This window comes from Podarcis liolepis (assembly GCF_965112155.1).
Source record: "Podarcis liolepis genome assembly, chromosome: 2".
In the NCBI taxonomy this organism is placed as follows: Eukaryota; Metazoa; Chordata; class Lepidosauria; order Squamata; family Lacertidae; genus Podarcis; species Podarcis liolepis.
The window spans coordinates 48,761,645-48,782,616 of record NC_139555.1 but is presented as its reverse complement, the minus strand read 5'-3'; the positions used below and the strand labels follow the sequence as shown (position 1 = coordinate 48,782,616).

Sequence of the window (20,972 nt, the reverse complement as noted above, 5' to 3'; positions counted from 1 at the left end):
CATCATTTGGTTTACTAATCCTTAAGCCTGCTAGGTGGTGAGCAGGTGCAAATTATGCTAGAACATTTTTTACAGGCATTTAGTTTGAAGTTGTGGAGCACAAAGGAAAGGTGTCACAAACAAGATGACTTTCCTAATTTGCATACTATTTGCATAACAATTAGGTAAACTATATGAATGCAGCAAACAGGACCTATTGGCTTTCTTCAGCCATCTGAGGACAATGTGACCCATGGTTTGCAACTAGTACCAAATACTGAAAGTATAAAATAATTAAATGGGTTTGGAAATCAATTCATTTTTCTTACATGAAAGCAATGGCATAAACTCTGCTTGTGTGGTGGTTGGTTGACCACTAGGAAGATTTGCTGTCACTTGTGAATCAAGTCTGAATATAGTGAAGAAAATATGATTTGATGTTCTCTTGTCAGCTGATGCAATTGTCATAATTTTCCTTACTGCACAAAATCAAGAATGAAATAAATAAGCCCCCACCTTAGTAGGATTCTTCCTTCCTTTTAAATCAAAATGGAAATCTAACAAGGTTTCTTTGGCCACACAGATATGCCTTGAAGGCTGCATATGGCACATTGGCGGTAGATCATGCATCTTTGTAAAGCCTACAGATTTGATGAACTATTCCCTGGAAGCATAATGTATCAGTTTTCTTTCTTGCTCTCTTGCCATCCAATATACAGAATGTATTTTATATAAACAAAGCTAGGAAAGTACATAACATATCAGCAGATGTTTAAAAAAGAGTCAGATTGAATTAATAGGCCATGTCAAGAAAGAAGGTATTTTTCCATAGAGCTTCATTATGGCAAGTGGTGTATAGCCACAGGCCTGGTTTGGACATAATGAATCTGATGCTTCAAGCCATAGTTTGGAGGATTGGAACCAGGCTATGGATTTGAGCATTCTGTCCTCCTCACTTGCATGCAATTTATCCACCGCTCCCTGATGACTTCAACCTATAGTTGCCTTCAAAATATTAGTTAAAGCCATGGGTTGAAGTTATGATTTGGAGGCAGTCCTAGCTAGCCCTGTCCACATTTTGCCCAATTCAGATGTCACTTGGATTACTGTGTCCAGTTCTAAATTATGATGTTTCAGATGAACAAACTGGAATGTGGGTGACAAGGATAATGTTGGGACTTGCAACCAAGTCCTCTGAGAAAAAGTTGTAGTCCTGTGTACGTTTAGCCTGATGAGAACACCTTTTAACCATATTCAAGACTAGATGGCCTATGAGATCCCTACCAACTCTATGATCTTATGGTTAAACTAGGAGTGGGAGGAATCAATCAGCACACAAGATTAGAGGGGAAAGGGGGAACAGGTTGTATGCAAGCTTTCATCACAGTTTTTGACCCTGTAAACCATGGTTTGGGGGTTTGGAATGTGATAATTAAACAAAGCTACTGACATATAATGGTATGTATGTATGCATTGTATGCATGTATGTAGCAGGGCTTTGTAGTGCAAAATAGGCCACTTTATAGTGTAAATCAGGCAAGCCCAGCAACTGAATCATTTTCTTATTTGTGCAGGGGCCAAATAAGTATCGTTCCAATTTCGGTATATGAGCTGCCAAAACCAGCACTTGTTTTCTTATTTGTTTTTCTTATTTGTTTTCTTATTTTCTTATTTGTCAGCAATAGGCCACAATGTAATATGTACAATTCATTGTTGTTTTTTAATGATTGGACAGAACATTTGCTGTATGAGCTGTATTATGATTCCCACACCCAGCTTGTTATTATTTAGGACATTAGCCAGTGGTGTCATCTGGCTTGGTGTGTTGAAAATTTATCCTTGAAGGGGAGTGAATTGGAATGGTAGAGGAAAGGAAATAGGGACACAACAAGCTCCACCCATAGCACCAGTTCTGATGTTTGATTCAGTTGGTTGTTAACATCCCTCCCTTTCTCTAATTGGATAACTAAAGCAATCTGCTCCTATTCAAAGCAGTATGGTCAACCTAGACAGATTCCCCAGATGTTTTCAGTGTAGATGATGCAGACCAGGTGTACTTTACATGAGTCACATCCTTACTGACCTATATATAATAAAGCCAATCTCTAGTGTTATCATGCAGTTATGTAGGCTCCAACTCTCCTCCATTATTTTGGTCACTATTAGTGTTACCATTTTATACTACACCATCAGTGAACATGACATCTTAACAGAGATACATTGGAAAAGTTAGACTGATCCTTGCTACCAAGAAATGTAGAGCCTCAAATAAACTGCACAACCGACAACAACACAAGGAGGAGGAGGAGGAGGAGGAGGAGGAGGAGGAGGAGGAGGAGGAAGGGTAGGTAGAGAAATATAGTTACAGGACCAGACAAGATGAATTCTTGAGATCTGAGTTCTGTTCTTTCAACAGTTTATTCCAGCCAAATCAGACATACTGAGAACTAAAGATAGATGACTCTGTCAATTTCAGTTTCTCTGTGTTTCTTAAATTTAATTTCAGTTCACCACATTTCTGCATCAATTTGTGATTTTAAAAAAAATGTTTACCTGCATTTTAATGCAAATTTATCCTAATATACAATTTTTATATGTAATTTTGCCTAATATACACATGTTTGCAAGCAATTTCTCCTAATAAAATAATTGTATGTTATTTTCATTAACATTTGCATTTTTAGTCACATTTTCTGCTAACAAATATGGTTTGGTACACATGTTGTGGTTGAGAACTCAATTGGAAAATAACAAGAAGTGCAAATTTCAAAGGCTAGCTTTGCTTTAATTCATGTATTGTTTTAGGAAGTGCAAATTAGATAAGGTCCCATCGCTACCAAGGAGTTTGAACCAAGATGCACAGAGTAAGCATCAGAATCAGAAAGGTGATTTCATGCAAGTACAGTGCTTTCCCCCCACTTTTTAACAACAACAAAAAGAGGTGCTGTTACTGTGGACCCTTGAGTACCCCCTGAAAAAAAAACACTGGGCAAATCCAAATCAATGAAGTATTATTTGGTTCTGCAAGCAGGACATGTCTTAACCCAGACAGCAACTAGGCCCAGAACAGAGGCATCTTTAGTAAACTAGATTGTAACAGAAGAATTTTTGACAGGTGAACAGCAAGCTTGACATCTGAACAGCAGCAAGCAGTCTTACAGGAGAAGATCTTGAAGCACATAAAGACTGCCAGGCAAGATGTTAAGACATAAATGGACTTCATTAACAGTGCAAGGAATTGAGCAGATAACAGGAGATTGTATACAATATCGCTGCTCATTTGGAGATTTTTATTATATTATGCAGTATAATTTTTTAACAAATAAACTAGGAGCCTGATCTTGTGATTCCTTGTGCTGGCTACCAACTGCATTCACTTTGCTTCATCTGTGCCACACCTCACTCAGCTCCCAGCATGGAACTGTGTCTGACAGTAGTACAGACAAATTAACTTTCTAAAATTACTGCTTGTCAAAGGGATTCTCCTGCCAAAGGGCAAATTCATGTCTCCTCATCTTTGGTTGTAGAAAACCGTAATCCAGACGTTAGGATGATCTGTTAAATTGATTTAAGTGTTGAGAATCCTGTTTGGGCGCAAAGATTAGCTTCTTGCAGTGTTACAAGCCTGTGACTAGTTTCCACTTGTTTAATACAAGTCTTGTTTTCGTTAACCACAAAAGCTGTTGTATGTTGTTGAAAGATTTTATCATAAGTGTAAACACTATTAACTGGAATGTTAAGCAAGACCGACTTTGGTGTTTGAGTCACTGTGGAAACTGATTTGACCTTTTAATCCAAACAAAGCAAATTGAAGGTTTTATCCAAATACACACAATTAACACATTAGTGTATATAGGAAGGCAGCAAATTACAATGCTTGCTGTTAATTCAGGATAGAGATAAGCTTATATTGCCATTATTTTATTTTATACCCCTTAAAGACTATGATTTAACGATTTCACTGTGAACATAAACTATGTAAAAACTGTTAAGTGGGCCAGCTACATTTAGATACAAAGGATTGTGTTTTTAAATTACTTTACACTTCGTAATTTTTTTGTCCAGAAACACTCTCCCCATTGCTACAACGCATGGTTTATAGAAGAAGCAGCTCACTGGGTGGGGTGGAGCCGCTATACTAGTTTCCCAACAGGTGGGTCATTGTTGCTTACTGGGGAGGAGATAAGGACCAGTGAGATGGCTCTTCTTTCTGTGCCAATCTGGCACTCATATCTGCATTTGAACTGTGCCAATCTTACCTCTTTCCCTCCTGGTAAGCAACAGCAGCCTACTTGCTGCGAAGCTAGCATAGGGGCTCTACCCATCTGCCAAGTCGCTTCTGTTTTATAGCCAATAATTAGTTCCAATCCTTCAACTTATAATTCTCCTAAGAGAATCTCCCTGTCTTAGATGAACAGATAAGTGCGGTCTAGTGTGAGAGCCAGAGTTCAAGTACTGCTTCTGTATGCCAGCTTCAACAAATGAAGCTGCCTTCTAGTTAGTGAAAAGCAATGATCCATCTAGCTCAGTATTGTCTGAACTGATTATCAGTGCCTTAGCAGAGTTTCAGGCAGGATATTTCCCAGCCCTACTGGGAATCAAAGACCTCTTACCGTTCTCCATGGTAGCAGCAGTTGCAGTCCAGTGTGGCTGGGGGCAGGGGGACAAAAACCTCCACCATCCTCATCAACCCCAGCCAGCCACAGGGAGTGATGGGACTTCCCTACCTCTTTGAATTTAAATTGGCCAATCAGAAGCCAGACTGTGGGGCAGGAACTTGGAGATGGACCCGAGTAAGCCTGTTTCCACGCAGGTCCATCTCCAAATCATAAAAGCCAACTGCGCCGCCTTCCAGCAATACAGTTGGCATCGGACACAAACCCTCCCACCCTGTAGAAATTTGCCCTCACCTGAAGGTAGGCAGGCAGTGTGTGTGGATGTCCTTGCTGTGTAGTGACACAGTTGCCTTATTCAGGCCCAGGGAGGAATTTTCCAGTAGACCAATTAGGCCACTTTGGGGGTTTTGTCTACCTTGCAGCAATTGTCACAACCTGTTGGTGGAAAAGGGCATTGGGTTGCATCCTTAGTCTAATCAGGGGGTTAGGGGGAACCTTACCTTCCCCTCCAGTTCAAAGTATCAGGGTACCCAGGCTAAGAGGTCCAAAGGAAAGGATTTTTTCTGTATGCCCAGATGGGGGCTAAGGGGTCATGGAACTCCCCAACTGGAATCCTGGAAGGGGTTGCCCTTATTTGATGTGTGTCATATGGGGATCCTTAAGCCAAGATTGACCTTGACAAAGTTATCAGCCAGCAACTGGGTTGGCTGTTCCAGGAGACATAAGTAAAGGGACCCCTGACCATTAGGTCCAGTCGTGGCCAACTCTGGGGTTGCGGTGCTCATCTCGCTTTATTGGCCAAGGGAGCCAGGATCCAGCTTCCGGGTCATGTGGCCAGCATGACTAAGCCACTTCTGGTGAACCAGAGCAGCACACGGAAACACCGTTTACCTTCCTACCTATTTATCTACTTGCACTTTGATGTGCTTTCGAACTGCTAGGTTGGCAGGAGCAGGGCCCGAGCAATGGGAGCTCACCCCGTCGCGGGGATTCGAACCGCCAACCTTCTGATTGGCAAGTCCTAGGCTCTGTGGTTTAACCCACAGCGCCACCCACGCTGGGAGACATACCCAGCACCTAATAATTAAAGTTGTGGCCATTTCAATTCCAAAAGGTTTGATTGCTTCCTATGGCCCTACCCCAGCGACCTCAGGCTTACTGCAACTCGGCCCACAAAGCATGTCCTCTACCACTGAGCCACAGTCTCTCCCAAAAACATCCGTGTGTTTTTCCACTTGTAAAATATGGTCTTGTAATGTGTTTGTGGGAAGGTGGTTATTGGTTTGTTTTCGTTCTTGCTTTCATTATGTATTTTGTGTTCTCATTATTTTTTTTAAAGTTGTGAACCAATCTGTGATCTTCAGATGAAGGGCAAATTTAATAAATAAATAAATAATAATGAAATAAATAATTGTAATACAGCTTATTCAATGTAGACAATTCTCAGGTCATAGTATCTATAGTTGCATGCTTTGAGATTGTCCTCCAAAGTGTTTTTATTATATCTAAAGGTGGTTACTACTGGAATGAATTCTTGTGTCCAGCACCACTTGCCTGTCACAGTACTCCAATAAGCATGCCCTTTGATGCCAGGTAGTAATTTCCTATTAGTTGTGAGTATTGTGTTCAGCGTAAGAAGATCTTATATGTCCTATGAAAGGGCCAAAGTAATTCACACACATGCTATATTCTCGGAGTAGAAATTCTATAGCATGCCCTTCATGTTCATTGTCTTGGAACAAGAAGTGTGTGCAGGCATGTGTGTGCATAATATTCTAGTTATATCACAAAAGCCATATGAAACAGATGGAATGAATGGTGAGGAGAGATTGTCTATCTGGATCAGAAAGACTAATTATCTGTGGTATGCTTCAGGAATGCCAGCTCTGCCAATAAAGATTGGAAGCTGTAAGATGAGCTCTGTGTTTTCCAATAGAGTGTGATCTATTAGACCAACTCTGACAGTGTTTGGTCTTCCCTGCTGTGCACAGATTGAGTCCATATAGATGGCTAATTAAACTTTGAATCAGTAAACAGAGATGAGAAGCCACCACTTTGAAGACAAGAAGATCACAAGAGCAATATCCTGTTGGTTGGTTAGCATCAGTTAAAGCTCAGTATGGCATATCCTCAGCTATGCATTTTATTAATTTAAACCCTCTTCTCACAATCACAGCAAGTTTCTTATGAGCAAATAAGTTATTGTTTCTTGTTTTATATAAACGTATTTGTTTAATATATTGTGAAATCTACTTAGTAGCATGAAATTTACACTGACACAGTGACTAAAGTCTGTTTTATATATTTGACTGTGAAGCAGCTGAATCCAATTCTTTGCATCCTGTCAAACTGTCACATTTAAATAATTATTTATGTTAAAAGAAGTTATAATAGCAATCTGCTTTTTTTGTACATTTTTTGCACTTCATATATCCTAAGAAAAATGAAGGAATCTGAAGGTCTGTTTTTATGGTGGCAGATAGTGGATTTTCTCTCAGTGTAATATGTAAATATAATAAATGGTTTACGAGCAGCAATAGGGGTAGATAAGTATGGAATCAGTATTAATTAAATGGTGCAGTCCTCAACCCCTGATCTGTGCTGCTATGGGCAGGTACCTACTGCTGCCAGCTGTGGAAGCTCCAAAATGGGGTATTTCAGGGCAAGGGTGGAATGCCTGAACCAATCTTCAGTCTCTTCAGCCTGGAGCTGGCATGGCAAAAAGCATGGGATAAATCCTACTATTTTTCACTTTGGCCACAGCAGGTGACAGGACCTCAGGGTGATGGCAGATTCACCATTCTGCTCTGCTGTACTGCTGTCTTTCAGGGCTTAGGTATGCTCTGTAAGATTTGACTCAAGACAATAGTACAGGTACAAGCCTCAGGTATGCATGCCCCTTACTCTACCTTGCAATATGGCAGTAGATTAGAAGCTACTACTTCTAGTAAGTAGCAAATCATAGTTTCCTATTTGTCTGAACATGTGGAACTGTCATTGTTACAGCTGCCACATCATGCCCATTCTGCATTTGTAAGAAATATATCTTTTCATCTGGCAGCACTTATACTTTAGAACTCCTAACCTATTGACATCACACGGGTGCCTTCACTGGACTCTTTTCAGAGCCTGCTAAAAATTGTTTTTTCTTTGTTTAGATAAACCTAAACTTTTGAACTGCTAGGTTGGCAGGAGCAGGGACCAAGGAATGGGAGCTCACGCCATGGCAGGGATTCGAACCGTTGACCTTCTGATCGGGAAGTCCTAGGCTCTGTGGTTTACCCCACAGCGCCACCCACGTCCCATTTAAAAGGGTATAGGATAGTAATTAGCCAAAGGCCTGGTTGAAGAGGAACGTTTTCACCTGGCGTTTAAGGTGTATAATGAAGGTGCTATCTGAGCCTCCCTGGGGAGAGCATTCCACAAACAGGGAGCCACTGCAGAAAAGGCATGTTGTTTTGTTGCCATCCTCTGAACTCTCACATGTAAATTTTATGAAATAAATAAATATGAAATGTCAACCTACTAATAAGAAGTTAGTTTACTGTCAAACCACAATCCCAGACCACAGTTGGATCTGATTCTTAATTGGGAAGAAACTATGGTTTGCAGAAACTGCATTTTCTTATATCTGGCAAAAAATTAGAAATAGATTTGTTGGAAACTACAGCCAGAAGTTCCTTCTTCCTTCGTATGCCTTGTTCTCATAACACAGCTGAACTATGTATTAGGCTTTCTTCAGAAATATGAATGCATGGGAGTAAGTTATGTAGAAATTCAATAGTTTTTATTACTGAGAACTAAGCTACAAGTTATATTAAATGCATTGTTTGTGATACATGCGTAGCATTATTTACCGTATTTTTCGCTCTATTGGACGCACCGGACCACAGGACGCACCTAGTTTTTAGAGGGGGAAATCAAGAAAAAAAATATTATCCCTCCCCCCAGCCCCAAAGAGCAACGGACAGGCTGCGCGCAGCCTGTCTGCTTCTCCCAGAGCTTCTTGGGGCTGCGGGGGAAGCCCAGGTTCCCCCACCAGCCCCAAAGAGCAAAGAAGCCAAGACAGCTCAGGGGATCCATAGCCGCGCAACCTCTCCAGCCAGGAGCTAAACCTCCCCAGCGCGGCTAAAGAAGAAGACAAGGCAGTCCAGGGCAGGCACTCACTGCCCTGGCTTCCTCTTTAGCCTTGCACAGCATCTTTAGTCTTGCACAACGGGATGGATTGCGCCCGCTGTCCACCGGGGCTGGACTAGATGACTCCTGGGGTTCCCTTCCAACCTTGCAATTCTATGACCTCGGAAGGTGTTTGGGGTCTCCACCACTGGAGGCTTTTAAGCAGCAGTTGGGGGACCATCTCTCTGGCGTTCTTTAGCTGTGATTCCTACATTGTGAGGGGGCTGGGCTAGATGACCCTCAGGTGGCTCTCCCAACTCTATACAGTCCTACAGTTCTGCAGCAGGAGATCCACAGCCACTTAGAATCATAGAATCATAGAATTGGAATAGACCACAAGGGCCATAGAGTCCAACCCCCTGCCAAGCAGGAAACACCATCAGGGCATTTCACACAATGCCCACACCATCAGAGCACTTCACACAATGCCCACACCATCAGGGCACTTCACACAATGCCCACTCCCAATTTTCATCTGAGAGACATGTGGCTTCAGTGTCTAGGCAGGTACCCCCCTACTTGCCACACTTCCCCCACCTCACTTAAGCTGAGGGAATTCCTGCCCAGAGAAGCTCCCAGGTGAGGCAAGGGTTAAGATCTACCTCTGGTAGATCTCTTGTGGCTGGAGAGGCACGCAAGGCTAAAGAGGAAGCCAGGGCAGTGGGATGGATTTGCGAAGGAGGCTTTGCGAAGCCTCCCCCCCCCCTGGAGAGGCGCGCAAGTCTAAAGAGGAAGCCAAGGCAGCGAACGGGATGGATCGCGTTCCCTGCTCTGGCTTCCTCTTTAGCCTTGCGAAGTCTCCCCCCCCCCCAGGCGCGCAAGTCTAAAGAGGAAGCCAAGGCAGCGAACGGGATGGATCGCGTTCCCTGCTCTGGCTTCCTCTTTAGCCTTGCGAAGTCTCCCCCCCCCCCCCAGGCGCGCAAGTCTAAAGAGGAAGCCAAGGCAGCGAACGGGATGGATCGCGTTCCCTGCTCTGGCTTCCTCTTTAGCCTTGCGAAGTCTCCTCCCCCCCCCCCAGGCGGCAAGTCTAAAGGGGAAGCCAGGCAGCGAGCGCGATCCATCCCGTTTGCTGCCTGGCTTCCCCTTTAGACTTGCGAAGCCCCCACCCCACCCCCCCACCCCCGGAGAGGCTCGCAAGTCTAAAGGGGAAGCCAGGCAGCAAACGGGATGGATCGCGCTCGCTGCCTGGCTTCCCCTTTAGACTTGCGAAGCCCCCCACCCCCCCACCCCCGGAGAGGCGCGCAAGTCTAAAGGGGAAGCCAGGCAGCGAGCGAGATCCATCCCGTTTGCTGCCTGGCTTCCCCTTTAGACTTGCGAAGCCCCCCACCCCCGGAGAGGCGCGCAAGTCTAAAGGGGAAGCCAGGCAGCGAGCGCGATCCATCCCGTTTGCTGCCTGGCTTCCCCTTTAGACTTGCGAAGCCCCCCACCCCCCCCACCCCCGGAGAGGCGCGCAAGTCTGAAGGGGAAGCCAGGCAGCAAACGGGATGGATCGCGCTTGCTGCCTGGCTTCCCCTTTAGACTTGCGAAGCCCCCCACCCCCCCACCCCCGGAGAGGCGCGCAAGTCTAAAGGGGAAGCCAGGCAGCGAGCGAGATCCATCCCGTTTGCTGCCTGGCTTCCCCTTTAGACTTGCGAAGCCCCCCACCCCCCCCACCCCCGGAGAGGCGCGCAAGTCTAAAGGGGAAGCCAGGCAGCGAACGGGATGGATCGCGCTTGCTGCCTGCCTTCCCCTTTAGACTTGCGAAGCCCCCCCACCCCCGGAGAGGCGCGCAAGTCTAAAGGGGAAGCCAGGCAGCGAACGGGATGGATCGCGCTCGCTGCCCTGGCTTCCTCTTTAGCCTTGCGAAGCCTCCCCCCCGGCTGGAGAGGTTGTGCAAGGTTTTTCTAGAGGAGGGAGAAGGGACTGACTGGCGGCGTCAGTCCCTTCTCCCTCTTGGGGAAAAGCCCGCAAGAGCCGCGCGAAGCTTGTGTGGGGCTCTTGAGGGCTTTTCCTGCCTGCCTCCTCCCTGCATTCGCTCCATAGGACGCACAGACTTTTCCCCTTAGTTTTTAAGACGGGAAAAGTGCGTCCTATGGTGCGAAAAATACGGTAGTATGTTATCTTGAAGGTTGGTATCCTCAACCAATTTACAAGTTAACAAAATGCTGCACTGAACTCTAGGCTCTGCTTTTTCACAAATATTTGCAGAAAGGAGAAAAAAGGAATTTTAGAAGGAGTAGAAAATTGCTTTCTTTTCAAGTGTCACTGGCTTGACCTTAACTTATTTGAATCTAGCCTGAACATTCCTTGCAGTTTCATTGTGGCCTGTGGCTGCTTTTACCTTGCAGCAATTAACAAGTCAACACCAAACTTAAGGTTATTCTTCCAAGCAAGTGAATAAGTGGATAGGCGGTGTGTGTTTTTTCTTCCTTCCTTCCTTCTATTCAAACAGTATTCCTCATTTTTGCTATTGGTAACCAACTAAAAGCAAACATGGAGTCAGCCAGCATAGGAAGACTAAGGCTATCTTGTCAACATCTGTAAAATATAGTGAAAGCTGGATGTCAGCTTGAGTGTTACAAGGTCTAGTTAGTATCTGGATCTGTCAGTTTGCAAGGCTGAAATTAGAAAGGGCAAGTATCCCTGGAATGGTTGCAAGGCTCTCTTTAGGTTTAAAAATTACCTAAAGGGAAATGTTAATTGTCAATTACACATTACATCTCCTATCAACCGTAATTTGGTTTTAATTAACAGCGTTGTGGGTTTGTTTGTTTTTTACCAGTTGCAGCCTCTTGGATTTGTCTTCATTGCATTAACATCAGTTTGGGAAATATGAACACCTTCATTTTTATTGTGTTTCCATATAAGAAAATGGTGTGTGTGTGTGTGTGTGTACGCGCCTGTCTGTCTCTGTATTCCCTCTTAATCAGCAGAAATTAGATCAACAGAAATTAGTTTTTAATATCTGTGATCTAGGTCCAAGGGCAGGTTACTGCTGTGGAAAATATGTCTGGGCGGATGTTTCATTTTAAGTAGGTAACACAATTAAGAGCACTCTATAAAATAAACTTGATTTCTTCTTTCAAGGTATAGCATGCTGCAATCTTTATTACCGTTTCCTGTTTTCAGAATAAGGTCGAACAATGTATTAAGAGTTCTGTGTTCTTTAACTAGTTTCATTCTCAGCTGTATCACAGTAATGTATGGTAGTTAAAATTAGGTGACGTGAGGCTCGTCCACACATGGACCTAAAACTATTTGTGCCCACAACCGATCTTAGGTTTCCTGAACTTATAGTGGTAGGGAAGCATTCATTGCGGGGAGGGTGCAACAGTCCACTCAGTATCCCCACATTTTATTCCACGCTTGGGGAGCAGATGTAGGGAGATATAGAAATAAATAAGCTGGCGGTGGGTATAATCAGTGTAAGGGCATGAAGTAATAATGTCTTTGCAGCCACTGTTGTATTGTCACCTGGATATCAGTCCTATAAACCAGTAGAGACATTCACTTGTACATTGCTCCATGTGGAAAAGCCCTAAGGAGGAACCTCATAACAGATGTAGCGTCTGGCTTGGTTCATCCAGTAAAATTGCTCCCATTGTGAGGCAGCAATTCAGGTGAGGTCAGCGGATCACTGGGCTCATTTGAATTGCCTCTAGTCTGCATCTTAACATGTACCAAGTTAGATATTATTTCTCCCACATTGCTGTGTTCCTGGTACCATTCATGCTGTGCATATAGGAAATGTCTGAACTAGCCCCTACACAAAAGATGGAACGAAGTCAACTCCAGCAAGATCAATGAGTAATTCAGATGTGTCCTTTTGTCTGCTATTTTTTAAACTTTAGGATATATTTTAATGACTTGAACACTTTAAAGGTGTCTAGAGGCAACAATGCTATCTTGTTTCTTTCTGGTTATAAAATATTCTTCAAATAAACTACAGTGGTTTGTGTTGGATGTCCCAGGTCGCTGGATACAATAGGCCCACAGATTTGCAAGCATCAAATGAAAGGACTTCCATTAAAGAAACATAGCATGGGGGAAAGGAACTATACTAGATTTGTTGCACTGAAATAGACTTATGCACTCCATGGCTGAATGAATCTACTAGGGCAATAAGGTAGTTACTTAAAACAAATCATGTTGTTTTTGTAGTAAAAGTCAGAATTTTAAGCAGTGATCCTTTTGGAGCTCTTTGTAACCAAATAAGGACATGGTGCATAAGGATAGAGAGAAATTAAGCCTAAAACAAAAGCAATATCGCAACTGTTAAAATGAAATGCCATTTCTGCTTCCATTTGGAAGGGTTCCTCCTTTATAAACCCCTCCTTTGAGCCCCATCTTGGCATGCAGTCCTGGCTAGCTTACAACTATAAAGTGCTGAAGAGAAGTGAGCAGAGGGTGGGAAAGAAGGCGGAAATATGTAGCACTGGAAATTTTCAAAGAACAGCTTTGAAGAAGGATCATAATAATTCTGATGCTGTGTGGGCTTGAGGAATTTCAATAATGGTGCAGAATTTACAGTATACAACCCATGGAAGACTGGCTTTTAAAGCTGATAAATCTTTCTTATGCCTCACGGTTTTTTTTGCCTGTATTAGGGTCACTAAAACATAAGCTAAATGTGGCATATGCATAGCTTATTGTGAGAAACTGAGATAAAATTCTCCATTGCTTTCCTTTCAGGGAATGAATGGTGCTTATTTATGAACAGTGCAGGAGTGAAATGAAGAAAGTATTCCTTGAAAATGACAAGACTACATACCTTTTGAGTCTTGAAATAAAAATATTAATTCCATGGCTTTTCAAGTGACATGCCGCAGAGATGCAGTTAAAGTGGTTAAAGCTATGCATTTCGCACTTAACTATTTGATGCCACAACCTGCCATAATAAAAGCAAAAAAATTACTGAATGACTGAAAGTTTTGGAAATGGATAATGAAAAAACTGAGGTTGACCCATTTAAGTATTATTTAATGTAGGCTCATGGTGTTTTATAGGGTTTGCAAACAGTTAACTTGGTTCTTTTATTATTCCAAGTGCAATTACTGCACTCTATTAATGAAACTGTGTGCCTTCTGACCGATTCTGGCAAGTGTCTTAAGTCCTTCATTGCTCTGTCAGGTTCCTTCTGTAATTAACCACTACCTCTTGTGGTTTGGTATGTTCCGTATACATGAAATATAATATCCCTTACCCTTGCTGACAAACTGGACCTACTGTTCTCCCTTGTTGGAATAGATGGCAGAACAAGAATTAACAGAAGGGAAAGGGAAAAGGGATGTTAGGCAGTTGGAGTGCCAGTTTCCCTTTTTGTGCAGGCCAGGGCCAGTCAACCCAACTGTCGATACTGAAGAGTCCTTGATGCTAGGTATGTATTATCTGTTAGAGCGGGTGTTGTTTGTCTAGCACAATCTGTAATTGCTGTATTTTGTAATGTAACCATGCCAACTAACAGAGCTTTCTTGGAGGTATGTTAAATACCTCCAAGAACTGGACATACAGTGATCTGGAGCTGTTCACATTAACTTCTCTTTTTTTTTGGTATGTGTATGGAAATAGTTGCAACAAAACATTTTATATGCACTTTCAGCAAAATGTATCCCAAACCTCCTTCCTTGCTGGACTGCTTTGCAGCTAGAAATACTGCATTAGCTCCTTTGACAGAGCTGAAAAGTATAGTAGTGCATCTCACATCTCTCTCTTGTTGAAAAGCAAAACCATACATGCCTGGTGGAGGGCAAAGGCTGCAGCTAATCATTATGCCAGGAAGGTTACAATAAACCTTGCTTTTGAACAAGGGTTTACTCACACACAACACCTTACCCAGCAGTGTCTACACCTGCACATGGATTGTGGATGGTTGCTATATATCATACTGCCACCCCAAACAGTCACCAAATTCAAAAAGTAGATGAAAGTCAGATTTATGAGGCTTTAGCTTTGGATAGTTTTAACCCTTCATAAGAAGAGCAGACTTATCACTCTAATTGCTTTAGCTAACATGACTATAGTTATGCACTATATACTTGCTTTCTGCACAGCATATAGGTGTGCCTAATCATTGTCTGTCCCTAAGATAGTGGAGTGGGTGGGTGGGTTGTGACCTTTTCATGTTTGTGCCAGCCATAGGCTCCATTATTAAGACTTTATCTCTCCAGCAGTACAAAAAGAAAACCTAAGCATTTCAAAATCAAGGAAATCTATTCCGATTTGTATCAGATGTGAGAAATCTGATGATCTCTCTTTCTTAAGTGATATAAAATGGAAAATGTGCTATGACTTTGCAGATGCATTTCTACAGGGATTCTGAAGCATATGAGAACCTAAAACAAATGAATTCCTTTTTACTTTTCATGTTTTGGTTAAATGGTAGCTTTAGAACCAGTGAATTGATAGTTATAGGTATATTCGGGTGCTTGTTTTAGAATTAAGCTAAAATCGTTTGGATAGTGATAATAATATCCTGATCCAGCTTGCAGGCTGGAAAACTCTTGAGCTTTTCAAAGATTTGAACATGGAAGTGGTGTAGAATAGTGACCTGTTTGTTTTTAAAGGGGGGGGGGGACACACACAAAACAAACGGTACTACTAAAAAAAATGCTGTAAATATTTGGAACTTGGATATATTTACAATAGAACCCACAGCAGCTGTTAGGTAGTTTAACCAGTGTGCTATCACCAAGTGCAGGAAATAATAAGGTCATCACACAGGACAGCAAAGCCATCTCCACCCATTTAGAAAATAGAGATATATTCTAAACCTAGATTACCTGGCATCATATGTAAAAACTCAGATACCAATACAATATTTAAACTAACAGTCAAAATCAAAACAACATCAAGAGAATGGAGGTAGAGCAGGTATCATGATATGATCCCTAAAAACCCTGCAATTCAGACTTTTGACCTGAAAAGATAATGGGAATGTGCTGCTATTGTTCTCCTGGTCCTTTCTGAAGACCTGTCTCGCACTGTCCACTTGTCTCTGCTCTGCCTCACTTGTATTTGCTTCACTTTTGCCTCACTGCTTCAAAGACCTTGCCCTCTTTAATCTTTTCTGCAGAGCTATAGTCTTTTCACACCCTGTTCTTGTAGTCCAAATGATAGTTGTTAGTTCTGTTGGTGGTGAAGATGGGATGGAGAATGCCTGAGCAACTCTTAATTATGAAATGTACAATTTTTAGACAGGATTCTGGATTAGTTAAGAGCTAGGGACATAACAAACATAAATGTCTTTGAAGTATCCAAACAAGATCATATGTATGAAAATACATATAACTTACAGGCCACATCAGCATTCGTTTCTGACTTATAACAGTGAATCATGACATACTGTGATGCATGAATGAAGCCATAATCATAATACTAAAATAGATTCAGTTCCTAGAGTATCACACTTGTCCTGTGTGATGCAATTCCCTGTGTGATGTAATTAGTTCCAACAATTACAGATTCCCTCAAAATAGTGGTGATGTCCTGGTTAAAATATCCCATGAAGAAATATCTGTTAAAGACCATCAAGTTTAATTCAAACAAGAGGAAGACAGCACAAAATCACTGGAGACCCATATTTTTTAACAAGTGAAGAATGTCTGTTTCTTTCCTCTGAAGTATCCAGCATAACTGGTGCATCCTGGGAAGCAATGTTTCAAGGATTCCATGGAAGCAGACTGCACAGCAGAAATGTGGGAGCCTAACAATGATTTAAGACTGCTTAGAAGTTTTTCACATATGTAAGAATGAGGAATAGCAGTGAGAGCCTACATTACTCTTCATCCCAAAGGAGAAGGTCAGGAATGTGAGGCTGAGTCAAGGAACACAGAACTCAATTTGCAATGTGTTTGGAGGATCATATGGTGCTTTGAATAAAATAATGACTTACATATCCATTTTGTGAAGCAAGCATGTCTTGGTAACCTCTTGCCATAAATTTTAGGCTACTTTCTTTCAGTATCTCTTTCTAGTCTAACTGAACATATACTAACGTCTGGGGAAATTGGCCAAGGTATTTTAAAAATAAAATACTGTGAAAATCTGCTTAATCAAATACATATATGATGCAAACATTTCTGACTTATCCAGATGCATTGGTTTTATGTACATAAAAAGTATTTTTTCCTTTCTGTTTATGAGAACACAACTTTTTCTTTCTCTTACTGAACTAAGAGTGTGGTACATTCTCTCTTTTTTTGGTGTGCAAAGTGTACAGGCAGACTTTGATTCCGCCCAAAGCAAATTTATCTCATTTTGCACCTGACTTGCCTCCCTTTGAGGAAGCGGGCTGCAAAGTTTAGTCAAGACTGGGTGAAGGGATTCTCCTTTCTCTCATATAGCCTGGCCTTCATGCCTGACTTGCTTCCCCTGCTCAAAATATGTCAACAGCAAAGAGACAGGCCCACCCATGCTAACTAGGGTAGAGTACCTCCGCTCCTTTGTTGGGCAGTCTGGCTTCCCAGATTCCCAATGGAGCTAGGCCTCTCTGGGCATACCTCCTTCTAGGGGGGTGCCTGGGGTCAGATGAGCATTTTGTTAGTTGTACTATAAAGGCAATCCTCGTTTTGGTGGGGGTTCCGTTCTGGACCCCACACACGTAAGCCCACTTCACCCCCCTTGCCACGCCCCTTTTATTACCTCTTTATGATGTTTTGGGCCTGCCCTGTGGAACGCCCTCCCATCAGATGTCAAGGAAATAAGCAACTATCCCACTTTTAAAAGACATCTGAAGGCAGCCTTGTTTAGGGAAGTTTTTAATGTTTAATGCTGTATTGTGTTTTTAATATTTGATTGGGAGCCGCCCAGAGTGGAAACTCAGCCAGATGGGCTGGATATAAATAATAAATTATTATTATTATTATTACTTCTGGATTCTCCACTGTGCATCCATGCTCAATCGCATGTCATTCAGATGTGCCTAAATCAGGATTTGCCTGTAGTACTATTCTTTTGCAGTAGCTTCCAGATGGAATGTAAATTATTTGCTTATATTTTTGTGGAAAGCGTTACTTTAACCATGTTATTAACCTGAAGTTTGTTTTTAGTGCACTGTTTACAAACATACTAATACCTCTTGAGTGGCAGCATATTTTGATTTGAAGGAATTTCAATATATGTTAGAAAATGTCTGAATAGATAGCAGAAAAGCCTGTTTCATGAAGAACTGGACTTTGAATGCATCATGCTGTGTAGACATGATTTTTTTTTGTTCTATTTCATAACATTCAGTACAGAGGCCCTGAGAGAAATGCATGCTTAACACCCTTCAAAAGCTGTTCTGCCTCCCCATCCCCCAGCAAAGCCATTCTGCTGAGACTGTACTTTCAGGAACGGAGTTTTTCACAAGTAACTTTTTTTAAAAAAAGCATCTTAATTCCATATTGCAGACACAATGACTAAAGGAAAATGTATATCAGGCTAGCACTTTTGGGGGAGTTAAATTTCCACTCAATTGTCTGCTTTCCATTTCCATGCTGTCATGGTTAACATATTAGAGTCCACTTCATAGGATGGTTGAAGGTTTACAAAAAGCATAGACTAGTAGTTACATAGAAAATCAAGGCTTATGGGTTTTGAATGAAACATTTGGGGCATCTAGAATATGAAGCTTTTGCTTTGTACAAATTGCCCATCCTGGGATAGGGCTGTCAAATCAGGGCACTGTAATTTGCCTTCATGTAAGTCTGCCCTTTCAGACCTCCTGGTAAAACTGTATGTGGGGCTCCCCTTAAACAGAAATAAGGAAACTTGGTAAGTTTAATCTTTGCAAATTATAATATGAACTATCCCAATCTATACCTGTGTGCAGATTTTGATTTTCAAACATATCCAGCAGTAGCATTTATGGTGAAGCAGATCTGCTCTCCTAGCTGCAGTGTTTGTGGGGATGATTAGGGAGGCAGGAGAGGATATATTATTTAATCATATTCTTCCTAACTTGCACTAGCAAGTTCCATATTCTAGCAGAGTTCCAAATATCCCCCTTTTAAAATTACACAGTAATCAGCTTGTTGCTGACTCATCTGAGTCTTACTATTAAAGATTCCTTCCTGGTAGAATCCCTTCTAATCCCTCCTAAAAAGAATAAACACAAGAATCTGATTAACGTTAATATAAAAGTAGTTTACTCACATATTCATTCAGGTTCACAGACATATCCCTGAAGGCAGGCTTAGGTTACATAACAACTAGAACTATTCCATAAAGAAGTTAGTCCCAAGTGACTGCGACTAAGCAGTCACTTCTCCAAACACACAGCAACATACAAAATGGAGAACACACACTTATCAGAACATGGAGACCGTGTGCTCCTCTATGCTAGTACAACAGACCACACCCTCTTCAAGTCACGTGTAGTGGAAATCTGGCCCAGCTGAGGAGGAAACAGGAAGTCTTCTCCTGAGTGGTACAAAACATCCTCTAACATGTCCACTGTAGGAATGTTGTACTTGACTGCAGTTTTACATCCCACAATGTTGCACCTGGATAGGGCTAGGCTGGAGCAGGGGCAGGTTGATGATGTTAAAAGCACAGTTTGGATCAACAACCAGTGCACTTCCATGGCACCAACCTGCCCTTCCCAGTGTCCCATCAGCATCCAAGTAGGCAGTAGTGACGTGTGTCCGGAGGTTGGTTCCACACTGTCACACTTGCCGCTACGGAACATATCTCTGCAACCATGAAGGGTGAAAACCAGGCCTTATCAGAAGCTAAACTAGGCTCTGCGCTTTGTTTAAATTCAGTCTCAAATTCTGCATTTGTAGAAGTCACGAATCGGCTTGGTTTTAAAAGGTAAGGTGAGAATACATGCTGAGTGTAAGTATATATGCAGCAGAAAAACCACTCCAATGTGTTATTTAAAAAAAATCTAGTTAGAAGGCCTGAGTGTCAATGCAACCTCAAGAGTGAGGAAGTTATTATTATTCCGGTCTCATCACTAGTCATTCATTTTATACAGTTACTTGTATACTATATTAGTATATAAAAAAATTCAGAAGATGCATATGGACAATTACTGCAGCAGCACAATGTCAGTTTGTGGTCTGTATCATTATGGTTAGTCTCCAGGTGGCACCGAACATGGGATCTGAGTGGAGTTGAGTGTTTACTTTGGCTGTCCTGTTCTTGTTTAAGAGAGATAATAAAAGTTACTAGCGTTATAGTGGTGTTGTTCATGGTTTTGGAGCCCAATATACCAGTAAAACATTTAGGATAAAGGCATTAGAAAGCACGTTTGAGAATTGCTACCAACACATGCACATTTGTATTTTTGAGAAGCCTGATTCGAATTCTTCCTGCAAATTGCATTTGCAGTGTTTATAGCACAGTAAGTCATTGTGTTATCTGATAAAAAAATAATCTGGACAAATTTCTGCTTCATTAATCTGTATTTTTATTTTTATTTTTTAGTTTCGTGAACAGTAACCGTTCAGCTTAGAATAATTTTATTTCTGCTGTTAGTTAGTATAAAGCTTTCTTAAATCAGAGGTTCTTAAAATCCATACCAGGTGCATTTGGTAAATATCTTGAAAGCTTGAAACACTGTCCTGATGGTGCTCATGCTATGACAAGAAGTCTTTAATTGCTTTCAGCTTAACCTATTAGTTTTAATTTTCAAGGCTCATGGTTAGTCTTTGGAAAATGAACATTTGTTGAAAGGTCTTGCAAAGGTCCAAATACTCATTATTGCCCTACAATTAGTCACTCAGAGTTGGTTAAAATGTGGAATGTGTCAAGAAGCTTGCTATGGAAGATTGATGAGAGAACTTTTTAAACAGTGGAGTTTTCCGGCTGTTTGCTTATTAATATTAAAGCACAGTTTTTTAAACTTCCAAAAAGATAAGGTTCAAACACTGCATAAATTTGAGGACCTGTTAATGGAATCATGTCTGCTTAATTTGTGGTAACTTTTACTTTAAAATATTCTGTTTTGTTATAAGATCTGGTATGTCTTTTCTGTTTGAGAATTGAGCAAACCAATTCTATTGATATTTACTTAGAAGTAATCCCCACTGATCTCAGTGGAACTTAATCTGAAGTATATGTGCATAGGATTGTAGCCTCAGTTGTTCTATTAAATTGGCCAAGCAAAGTGAGGTTTTTCTTTTAGTAGTAAAGAACAATTTGGCATTATGTTTGCATGAAATGTGATAAGTCTATTAAACGTTGAGGCATTAGGATAAAACATTTATGGTGCAATTCTCTGTTTAAGGTTTCAAT

The 20,972-nt window shown here is 41.6% G+C and overlaps 1 protein-coding gene and 1 long non-coding RNA gene across 3 annotated transcripts in view; one reads left to right on the top strand and one right to left on the bottom strand.

Annotated features, from left to right (window-relative positions):
* SLIT3 (slit guidance ligand 3) overlaps positions 1-20,972 on the top strand; it is a 411,520-nt gene that overhangs the window by 84,639 nt on the left and 305,909 nt on the right. The window lies entirely within an intron of this gene.
* LOC310697077 lies at positions 2,339-19,560 on the bottom strand. The gene is made up of 3 exons (XR_014520920.1): positions 18,885-19,560; positions 13,522-13,638; positions 2,339-3,534 (listed from the first exon to the last, which is right to left on the bottom strand). It is a non-coding gene; the product is annotated as an uncharacterized lncRNA (long non-coding RNA).